The sequence below is a fragment of the Netta rufina genome (genome assembly GCF_964035555.1).
Source record: "Netta rufina genome assembly, chromosome: W".
NCBI lineage: Eukaryota > Metazoa > Chordata > Aves > Anseriformes > Anatidae > Netta > Netta rufina.
In genome coordinates, this window is record NC_140139.1 from 10460180 (window position 1) to 10472314 (window position 12135).

General features: G+C 46.9%; 1 protein-coding gene across 2 annotated transcripts in view; it reads right to left on the reverse strand.

Annotated features, from left to right (window-relative positions):
* The window catches only part of LOC311220909 (protein ARK2N-like), a 115328-nt gene extending 108791 nt beyond the window's left edge, over positions 1-6537 (reverse strand). For both annotated transcript variants that reach the window (XM_084304551.1, XM_084304552.1), the window contains exon 1: positions 6449-6537. The gene's annotated coding sequence lies outside the window, so the exon portion shown is untranslated. The remainder of the gene's footprint in view (positions 1-6448) is intronic.
* Between the last annotated feature and the right edge of the window lie 5598 nt (positions 6538-12135).

The following is a 12135-nucleotide window of genomic DNA, read 5'->3' on the forward strand; positions in this document are numbered from 1 at the left end:
GAATAATGCTTTTAATGCTGTTTTTACTATCAGATACTTCCTAAAGTATTTACTTCCAATTGGCACAGGTGAAGAAATTGGACCTTCGCTATGAGAGGACAGACAGACCAGGAAACAGACATTTCTTTCTCACAACGTACAGAAGACTTTGCATATTTGACTACAGGGATTAAATATATCAGCATATCTAAGAGAACACCAAGTTACCAACTATAAAGAGAGCAAAAGAAAACTAGATGGTAGTTTTCATCAGTACCATGGATGTATTAACAGAAAAAGAGCCCCACTTACCCTTAAATAAAAACACTATTTACCCCAAAATGATTTTTGCATTATTGTTCTCTACTTAAGAAAAAAAAAAGCTCATCTGGAAGAGCTTTCTTAAGAATAATGCTAGTAGTTAGCAATAGAAGACGTATAAATAACGTATATACAACTTTCCTAACAAAAGAAAAAGGTAGAAGAAAAAATAGCATTAAGTCCGGAATATTAATTAAATCCCGTTGTGTTCATCCAACACAGCCTTATCATCACTGTAGCTTTATGAATTCCATAGGAACAGTGAAATTCACTACAGGTGTTAAGTAGAACAAGCACTTTCATCTTATAATCCAAAAAGAGAAATCTTAACTCCTCATAGATTCTATGCAATGCTGATCCAAAGGTATTACAAGCTTTGAAGGAACCACAGCTATTGACAACTCAAGTTGTATTTATAAGTAATTCAGCTCATGGGCACTGTTACCTACAAGCATGTTCTTTCCCACAGCGACAACTTCATTTCCAAAAGACACCCTGTGAAACACAAGGAGGCCTCAGGCTACTGATGTTTCATCCAACTTAGCTCCTTAGCAGAGTCTCTAATAAATAAATAAATAAATAAAAAGTTTATCTTACATTGTATTCCTAGCAAGAGTACATGGGATTAATATACAGCTTCTTGACCCAGCCTTTATCACTCTTCTTCCCTAAAATTTTGCTTGTACCACATTACTTAGATCTCTCTATAGCAGGAGCTGCCATTCATATCAGCCTTGAGAAGAGAAGACTGAGAGGGGATCTTATCAATGTTTACAAATATCTTAAGTGTGGGAGACAGAGGGATTTGGCCAACCTCTTCTCAGTGGTTTGTGGGGATAGGACAAGGGGCAATGGCTGCAAGTTAGAGCACAGGAATTTCCACACTGACATGCGAAAGAACTTCTTCACGGTGAGGGTGACGGAGCATTGGAACAGGCTGCCCAGGGAGGTTGTGGAGTCTCCTTCTCTGGAGATATTCAAGGCCCATCTGGACACCTACCTGGGCAGCCTGCTCTGAGGAACCTGTTTTAGCAGGGGGGTTGACCCAATGATTTCTTGAGGTCCCTTCCAACCCCTACAATTCTGTGATTCCCAGAGCAAGAATTGGGAAAGTAAACTAAGGAGTCAGATTTCTAGCTAATTAGAAACCAGGGTAAAGGAGAACCATGTTATCTTATCTGGCTATCACATTAAGTTGCTTCTTTTTACTTCAGCAAGTTTGACAGGACTGTTGGAGCATATGGTGCGAACTGCTATCATGGAAATATAATATTCCCAATTAAAAATAAATTACTGAAATCATAGAAACTACTCACAGACAACTGGCATTGCGAAGTCTGGCTCTTAGCTATTCCCAGCTCTGCTACTGCAAGTCTCTTGGTCTCTATCCATTTTGAATGAATGGAAGTGAAATCTGCTTTCTCCAAAATAGTCTTGGAAGACTAATGACCAAGCACTGTGAGACAAGACATTACAGAAGAAACATGACAAGAACATTATCCAATCACAGTCAGTCTCTGCCTGCTCACTTTCAGGAAATTCTAAAGCATAAAAGCAGAAGACCATCCTGCAGGACACTGCAGAAGTCTCACTATGAAGTCAAAGCTACGATCCAAGCATACTGAAACAAAAATATCTTGAATCTTAACTACCTACATTTAATTGAAGCATCCACCTGTTCTTCTTACAGTTTAAAAGCTCCCAGTTTGAGACCTTGTCGTGGTTTAACCCGGCCGGCAGCTAAACACCACGCAGCCGTTCGCTCACCCTCCCCCCTCCCTCTCTGGGACGGGGGAGAGAAATGGAAAGTGAAGCCCGTGAGTTGAGATAAAGACAGTTTAATAAGACAGGAAAATAATAATAACAAAATAATAATAATAATAATAATAATAATGATACAATGGTGATAATAGGAAAGTAATAATAATATGTACAAACAAGTGATGCACAATGCAATTGCTCACCACCCGCTGACCGATGCCCAGCCTAACCCCGAGCAGTCCGGCCCCCTCCCCCGGCTAGCCACCCCTATATATTGTTTAGCATGGCGTCAGATGGTATGGAATGCCCCTTTGGCTAGTTTGGGTCACCTGTCCTGGGTCTGTCCCCTCCCAGCTCTTACTGCACCCCCAGCCTGCCTGTTGGCAGGACAGAGCGAAAGGCTGAGATGTCCTTGGCTTGGTATAAGCACTGCTCTGCAACAATTAAAACATCGGGGTGTTATCAGCACTCTTCTCATCCTAAGCCAAAACACAGCATTCCACCAGCTACTAGGAGGAAAATTAATTCTGTTCTAACTGAAACCAGGACAGACCTAACAGCTTTTAGCTGTCTTCTGGGAGATGAGTATCATAAGGTGCGATATGGCCAATGCCTGTACACTATTTTGCTAATTAAATCCTATTTCTGAACATTTAGCTTAGGGATATGGTTTAGTGGAGGGCTGTTAGCGTTAGGTTGGAGGTTGGACTCGATGACCTTGAGGTCTCTTCCAACCTAGAAAATTCTGTGATTCTGTGATTCAAGAGGCAGGCTATGTGTTAAAATTGATTAAAAATGCTTTTTTAAATAAAAAGGCATATTACGTTGGATCACTCTGAATCTAAAGATGACTCGCCACAGCCACATTACTTGACTTCCCTGTGCATTCAGTAATGCATCTGCAGCAGTGTAACAGCAACACCTCAGCTACTGAGCTGCATCTCATTTCCAGTCCTGAATGAGTAATCGGCGTGTGCCTCAACTGCAGAAACAAAGTCACATCTGTGCAGAAATTACTATACCATATCAGCTCTACTCCTGCTCATCAGCCATGTGAAGGGGGAACACAAACAAGTGTGAACAAGCAACCACAAATTTCAATTATAACTCTTCACAGTAACTGGGCGAGTGACACCGTATCAGTCACTCCAGAAAAGTTCAGAGATAGACTCTTGGGATAAAGCAACTGCAGAGGCTTACATTTATTCTATATCCAAATCTGTACTTAAAAAAAAAAAAAAAAAACACAACTTGACAGATATTGTTCCGTTTCTTTTTTCCCTCAGAACTGCCCATTTGTAGCAGTTACATCCTAGTTCCCAATTTGCAGACTCAAAGCAGTAGTTTTCGCTGCAGCAGATCCCGGTGCCGTAACAGCTCAGCTGCCCCGCAGCTACAGCACTGAAGTCAAAAGCACGAGCACCAGCTCTCCACTGAGCTCAGATTTGTATGCTGGAAAACTGAGCCAGAAGTGGCTTCCTTGCTGTCCTGAACACAGGCTGAGCTGCAGTCTCAGAGTTGTAATTGTGCAGCAGCACTTCTTCGTCCCAGAGCTCTTTCCCAGCCCCGAGCCCATCCTGCTCTCCTGCTGCAGTTTCATTTTTGGTTTCCCACTGCTACCCACAATGCACAAGTAAGCAAACGTTTTTTAAGTACTGGTACTTTTTCCCAGGAGTGACTCTTCTGAAGTGCATTATGTGCTTGCTGCTACAGTACCAAAATCTTTCACTTTGATCTAGTGAGCGTGTTATTGAGCCTGCTGCCCAGTTTCTGTCAACGCTTACAGATTTGTAAACCACGTGGTCAGCTGCAGGAAAAAAAATGCAGAAGCAGAGACTGACCATAAACCCCATTCTACCAGAAAGTACCATCAAGCCACACCTTTGAGACATTACAGAGAAGAGACACAGGTTGCTTAGAACAATTTACTCATGTGAAAAGTTTCCAAGCTTTCAACGTTTTTAGTGTTAATGTTTTGGCCAGAGTGTAACCAGACAGCTCACACAGACTGAAGCCACCTCAACACAGCGTGTGGAGGCTCCCACCTCAGTAACAGATGTGTAAGTGAGATGCTGATATCCAAATGGGTCACAAATGGCACAAGCATCCTTGATGGAGCAGGGGGATGATGGGATCATACCTAAGAAATAGTGAAGAAAGTGAACAAAATTGGTTCTGGCCTTGGAGGCAAGGTGAAAAAGCCTGCACTTTAAATGTCCAGCAAGGAGACGGGTGGTGATGAAAAATGAGGCAATTATTTCGTGTTGTTCTGATCAAGTTACACCAACTTATCTCCCTAACGCTTAGCATTCAAAGCCTCTCATGATTCTCTACATTTACTCTTTGCTCATCCAATCTTATCTTACCTCATTAATCCCCACCTCCTCCACACTGTCAGCTGCCTGCGTGATCTGGATCTGCCCGTTTGCCAGACGCACACAGACATCCTTCCTACCCCTCCGTTATTGGTTACAGCACAGCTCGGCTTGCACGTGTTGTGACCACCATGTATTTACCGTTCCTAACTGCCTTGCAGTCAGCTTCAGGTTTCTTCCCTTTTTGCTTCCCCCTCATGGTACCCAGCTCGATGCAACCACTCATTTCCCAACTCATTTTTTGCGTGCTTCGGGTTTTACCAAGCGGGCAGCCTTTGTGCAAGCACAGAGGGCCAGGCTGCACCACAACACACATTGTGTGCGAGACCATGTGAGGAAAGAGTCTTTTCCTCTTCCTGATTTCTCAGGAATTTCTCATCACTCCTCTTTGTGAAGCTTATATGCTAGCCAACTAGCAATTAGCTTGAAGTGCAAACAGAAATAGTCAACACATTATAATTAAAAATTCAAGTGCTTAAAAATGAGTCAGAAGTGTTATTCTCATACTTGAGCACAAATACCAGCTGCCTATACTCATGTACTGTTTTCCGCACCCCCGTCCCTCCTCCTAGCCACCCAGACAAAATACCAACCTTGCTGGTATTCCAGAACCACAGAAAGCAACTTTTTATTAGCTTTCAGTGTTTACCTGTAATCTGAACTCCAGGTGAGGCATTTGGGTTTAGCAAATATACCTCACGAGCAACTTATTGTTCTCCTTAGAGGTCGTTACAAACTTATTCCCTCCACAAAGGCAGCTTTCCCTCCTCCAGGGCAGCAGGGGAAGCTGCACTGCCTGACTCCAGCTCTTCTATCAGAAACAGCGATTACGGGAGTGAAGAGAGGCAGGAAGACCACACAATGAACACCTCAAAGGAGCACCATACCCAGTTTCCACTTTCTTGGAGTGCACAATATATCACCAAGGTCAGACCTTAAGTTTATTAATTGATTTAGGCAACTTAATATACTTTAAGACAAACATTTTAAGTGTAAATGTTTGCCTGCTGTTCTAAGGAGACAGATAATAAAGTTTTTAGCTTGAAAACTGTAAGCATCCTATCCTGTGAGACTGCTATTTGGCCTCATGCTTGACAAGTACCAGAAAAGACTTAAAAACAAGTAAAATCTACTTGGAGAGGAGGTGTTTAAGAGAAAACTTACATTTTTAAGGAGACAATTATGGGTTCAAAGCTTTACTATTCATTCATTTTTAAAAGCCAGAATTACAAGACAGTAAAAAAAAAAAAAAAAAAAAAAAAAAAACAGGACTTACACTTATGCCATAGCCTCTCCACATCCAAGTTGTTACAGCCTTTGAGGTGCAGCAAGGTACTTTGTGCTGGTTTAAAGCACGCACGGAGGTGCAAGCAAGACCTCATTTAACTCAGTTATCGCAGTTAGGGCTTCACAAAGATACCTACAGACATCAACACGCGCAGCCGGATCCCACCATGAACAAATCAAGATGTAAGCACAACAAGGAGCTGCCAAGCAAGGCTGAAAGCTCCCTACCAACTGCACAGCCACACAAAAAAAAGGAGGGGAGACTTTCCAGAGCAGCCTCATAGGTGTTTGCCTGATAGCCTCAATGCAAAGTTGTGATACTGAAACTGGGGAAAGTACTTGGCTGCTGCAAGCTGCTCGGTCTGTCCCTCTTTTTATTTAAAGAGGAACAAGTGACAGAGTTAAACTTCATATTCTCCTTGCTCAAAGCCACAGCTGCACCCACTACGCCTCATGAGCCAACTCAGGCTGGATGAGCGATGACACCACAACTTTTCCCAAAAAAACACCCTCTCCCACACCACCAAGGAAAACGAGGCCACGCACAGCAACGGCAGGGCGTGCAGCCCCAAACCTCCGCCTCCAAAAGTTGTGCTTTTTTCCCCCAAATCACCCCCGGGGCACAACGCCCGTAACCCCTCGGGGGCGACACCGGGACGAGACACGGGGTAACGTCGGCGACAACAGCGACAGCGGCCGAGCCCGGCCGCTCTACCCGCACTCACCCAGGCGCTGAGGACCCCTCCTGGCCCCCTCCCCGGAGGGCAGCGGCTGGGGCACGGACGACCGGGAGGAGCCGAGATCTCTACTGCAGCCCCAAAGCCGGAGAAAATGTCCCCGGAGGCCGCAGGGCTCTGCCGCCCGCCGTCACTTCCGCAGTCGGAGCAGGCGAGCGCCGCGCAGAGCGGCCGCCACCCCGCAGCGCCTCGCCGCGGCGGAGGCCGACTATGGGGGAGCGGCCCCAGGCCTCGGGCCTGGACGTGGGGGGACTGGGGTCGGGGTCGGCCCTCGCCGAGGCTCAGAGCAGCGGCCCCCTCAGGGAGCCGCTGAGCCCCGCTGCCGGCCCCCCGCTGCCTCAGTGCAGATGGTGAACATAGGGAGTGAAAGGAGAGCAACCTGTTTAGGAATAAAGGGTTCTGTTGAGAGAGGGAGTTAGGAGAATCTTAGCAAATACAGATAGAGAGCACTGACAGTAACAAACTCGGGGATGCTGCTTAATGTCTTTGCTAACTATAGTACATTGTGCAAATTAACTAAAGCAAGAAGCCTTGGACCCCTTACCAAGGTTAGTCTTGTTATAAATGAAGTCTCAACTCAATCTGAATTTAGTAATATTTATAAAAAGTATAAAAGGCAAGTAAACAGCGCTGGGTGTGCGGGGAGTCTACGCTCCATCAACACGCACACATGAACTTCAAACATTCTAAATATATAGAACATTGCTTTTATATACTAAACCCTAGTATGCCTATTGTAGGAATATAAATGTTGTTTTTGCAGAGTTACATTGTTTAGAAGGAGGGAATGTGGTACTGAGATATGCTTACAGTGATAAGAAAGCTTATCAGGCGACCTTGTAAAATGCAGTCAACCAGACTCCTTAGGACAATTAGGTGAAAATCAGTGTCAAGTCAAGTCAGATAAGTGAAGAAACATTACCACTTCAAGCAGTAAAAATGTCAAAAGAAATTTGAAATTTAGCAGGCCGGCTACTGAAGGCCATGCATTGTTTGTGAAGCATCAGATAGATTGTGAACCTGGATTACCCACTCAGTGGGGAAACAGGGGAGGGTCCTGCCATCAAAAAGTATATAAACTGTGTTTTGGAACTAGTAGATGCGCTCTCTGCTGCTTGTGGGGCGCCTGCCATTGCAATCGCGAATAAATTACTACTTCACTGAGATCCTCGCCTGAGCCTAAGTTATTGGCTACGGAGTGTTTCTCACACTATACAATCAGAAAAGGTAACAAACAATCCTTTAAGTTCCATGACTTAACAGTCTCCATTTTCCATTCCTTTTCTTGATTACAAACAAGTCTCCATTTTCCATTCCTTTTGAACAATATGTCTTGCTTTAAGTTGTCAAGCAACTCGGTCTTCAGGCCTTATGTACCCCGTTCTTCTCGGATTGAAGAAAAGCATATCCATCTCCTTTTCAAGGCCAATAGGGCCTGGGTCAAAAAGCACGTCCAGGTCAGCAGGGGGCGTAACAGCAAAAGCCTTCGATGGCTGTAGCAGCAGAGGGGCCGATGGTGTAGCAGAAGGATCAGTGGACGAGCCCGCAGCTCCCTCACTGTCTGGCAAACCACACGTTTGTGACTGTGGTCCCACATGGCTCTTTAAGGCCTCAGAGACTGCTCGCCAGGTGCCAAGCAATCCCACCGCAACCTTGTCATTTTTAGTTGCACAGTCCCTGATTCAAAGAACGAAGCTGAAATTTCTAAGTGACAAAGTATCCTTTATTTTCAGCGCTGGATGCACGGGGAATCCTTCCACCTAACGTTCATGTTTGAAGTAACAAACTATCTCATATTTATACAGCAAAACAATGAATATTCTATTAACACCTATACATATTCATTACCTAAACCCGCCTACTCTCGCTTCGTATGCTAATTAGCTTATCAGTCCTTGAACTTGCGCAAAGCCTCCCAAGAATTGTGGGCCGGGGTCTTCGGGACGTGGGCAGTGGTCTTTGGAAGGAAGACCGTAGGTCTTCCTCATGATGTACTTTTCACCTTTTGCTAAAGAATGCCAAGTTGGCTGAATCAGTTGTTTTCCAAGCCGCAGGAATGCCGAGTTGGCTCAAGTTAGCTCAAGTTTCAGCATAACTGAAGGTCGACAGATAGCGGGATGTTTCAATTAACAAGATGCTTCAACATAACAGAAGGTCGACAGATAACAAGATGTCATATATTTTGTTCTCATTATATTTTAACTACAAGATTTATTCTATCCTAAAGTGAGTTTATACAATATGATTCCCCCCTTTTCTGGAAAATCTAGTAAATTCTTTTACTTAATAAGAAATTTTTTCTTCCCAGTCTTTATGATATGTACTCCTCAATACCTTGCCATGCACGTTTCTCAAGGAAGCTAACATGGACATTTGTTGTAACAATTTCCAATTCCAAATAAGTAATACAAAAGACAATATTAAACTTATACAAACTAATATTAATAAAACAATAATTGGGTGACTCAGTGTGTTCAAAATCCCAGTTGCAGTTGGCGACCATCCAAAGAGTGTATCCCACCAGTTGTGATTTGTGTCCACGAAGAACTGGTCTATCCACGAAGAACTGGTCTATCCACGAAGAACTCGTTGGTGACCTGCTACGGCACTTGGATGTGCACAAACTGATGGGGCCGGATGGGATCCACCCAAGAGTACTGAGAGAACTGGCAGAGGAGCTGGCCAAGCCACTATCCATCATTTATCAGCAGTCCTGGCTATCCGGGGAGGTCCCAGTTGACTGGCGGCTAGCAAATGTGACGCCCATCTACAAGAAGGGCCGGAGGGCAGACCCAGGAAACTACAGGCCTGTCAGTTTGACCTCAGTGCCAGGGAAGCTCATGGAGCAGATCCTCCTGAGAGTCATCACGCAGCACTTGCAGGGCAAGCAGGCCATCAGGCCCAGTCAGCATGGGTTTATGAAAGGCAGGTCCTGCTTGACGAACCTGATCTCCTTCTATGACAAAGTGACGCGCTGGGTGGACGAGGGAAAGGCTGTGGATGTGGTCTACCTTGACTTCAGCAAGGCTTTTGACACCGTCTCCCACAGCATTCTCCTCAAGAAACTGGCTGCCCTAGGCTTGGACTGGCGCACGCTTCGTTGGGTTAGAAACTGGCTGGATAGCCGGGCCCAAAGAGTCGTGGTAAATGCAGTCAAGTCCAGTTGGAGGCCAGTCACTAGTGGCGTCCCCCAGGGCTCGGTGCTGGGGCCAGTCCTCTTTAATATCTTCATCAATGATCTGGACGAGGGCATTGAGTGCACCCTCAGTAAGTTTGCAGATGACACCAAGCTATGCGCATGTGTCGATCTTCTTGAGGGTAGGAAAGCTCTGCAGGAGGATCACAGAATCACAGAATCACAGAATTTCTAGGTTGGAAGATCATCGAGTCCAACCTCTGACCTAACGCTAGCAGTCCCCACTAAACCATATCCCTAAGCTCTACATCTAAACGTCTTTTGAAGACTTCCAGGGATGGTGACTCCACCACTTCCCTGGGCAGCCTGTTCCAATGCCTCACAACCCTTTCAGTAAAGAAGTTCTTCCTAACATCTAACCTAAAACTCCCCTGGCGCAACTTAAGCCCATTCCCCCATGTCCTGTCACCAGGCACGTGGGAGAACAAACCAACCCCCACCTCGCTACAGCCTCCCTTGAGGTACCTATAGAGAGCGATAAGGTCGCCCCTGAGCCTCCTCTTCTCCAGGCTGAACAAGCCCAGCTCCCTCAGCCGCTCCTCGTAGGACTTGTTCTCCAGGCCCCTCACCAGCTTCATCGCCCTTCTCTGCACCCGCTCAAGCACCTCCATGTCCTTCTTGTAGTGAGGGGCCCAAAACTGAACACTGGACTCGAGGTGCGGCCTCACCAGAGCTGAGTACAGGGGGACGATCACCTCCCTAGCCCTGCTGGTCACACTGTTCCTGATACAAGCCAGGATGCCGTTGGCCTTCTTGGCCACCTGAGCACACTGCTGGCTCATATTCAGCCGACTATCCACCATCACTCCCAGGTCCTTCTCTGCCTGGCAGCTCTCCAACCATTCCTCTCCCAGCCTATAGCTCTGCTTGGGGTTATTGCGCCCCAGGTGCAGGACCCGGCACTTGGCCTTGTTAAACTTCATGCAGTTGACCTCAGCCCATCGGTGCAGCCTATCCAGATCCTCCTGCAGAGCTTTCCTACCCTCAAGCAGATCGACACACGCGCATAGCTTGGTGTCATCTGCGAACTTACTGAGGGTGCACTCAATGCCCTCGTCCAGATCATTGATGAAGATATTAAAGAGGACCGGCCCCAGCACCGAGCCCTGGGGGACGCCACTAGTGACTGGCCTCCAACTGGACTTGACTGCATTTATCACGACTCTTTGGGACCGGCTATCCAGCCAGTTTCTAACCCAACGAAGCGTGCGCCAGTCCAAGCCTAGGGCAGCCAGTTTCTTGAGGAGAATGCTGTGGGAGACGGTGTCAAAAGCCTTGCTGAAGTCAAGGTAGACCACATCCACAGCCTTTCCCTCGTCCACCCAGCGCGTCACTTTGTCATAGAAGGAGATCAGGTTTGTCAAGCAGGACCTCCCTTTCATAAACCCATGCTGACTGGGCCTGATGGCCTGCTTGCCCTGCAAGTGCTGCGTGATGACTCTCAGGAGGATCTGCTCCATGAGCTTCCCTGGCACTGAGGTCAAACTGACAGGCCTGTAGTTTCCCGGGTCAGTCCTCCGGCCCTTCTTGTAGATGGGCGTCACATTTGCTAGCCGCCAGTCAACTGGGACCTCCCCGGATAGCCAGGACTGCTGATAAATGATGGATAGTGGCTTGGTCAGCTCCTCTGCCAGTTCTCTCAGTACCCTTGGGTGGATCCCATCCCGCCCCATCGACTTGTGCACATCTAAGTGCCGTAGCAGTTCACCAACCAGTTCTTCATGGATAATGAGGGCCACATCCTGCTCCCCATCCCCTTCCACCAGCTCAGGGTACTGAGTATCCAGAGAACAACCGGTATTGCTGCTAAAGACTGAGGCAAAGAAGGCATTGAGCACTCCGCCTCTTCCTCATTTCTTGTAAATAAGTTTCCCCCTGCATCCAGTAAAGGATCTGGATAGGCTGCACCGATGGGCTGAGGTCAACTGCATGAAGTTCAACAAGGCCAAATGCCGGGTCCTGCACCTGGGGCGCAATAACCCCAAGCAGAGCTACAGGCTGGGAGATGAGTGGTTGGAGAGCTGCCAGGCAGAGAAGGACCTGGGAGTGATGGTGGATAGTCGGCTGAATATGAGCCAGCAGTGTGCTCAGGTGGCCAAAAAGGCCAACGGCATCCTGGCTTGTATCAGAAACAGTGTGACCAGCAGGGCTAGGGAGGTGATCGTCCCCCTGTACTCGGCTCTGGTGAGGCCGCACCTCAAGTACTGTGTTCAGTTTTGGGCCCCTCGCTACAAGAAGGACATCGAGGTGCTTGAGCGGGTCCATAGAAGGGCGACAAAACTGGTGAGGGGCCTGAAGGGAGCTGGGCTTGTTCAGCCTGGAGAAGAGGAGGCTCAGGGGCGACCTTATTGCTCTCTACAGATACCTTAAAGGAGGCTGTAGTGAGGTGGGGGTTGGCCTGTTCTCCCACGTGCCTGGTGACAGGACGAGGGGGAATGGGCTTAAGTTGCGCCAGGGGAGTTTTAGGTTAGATGTTAGG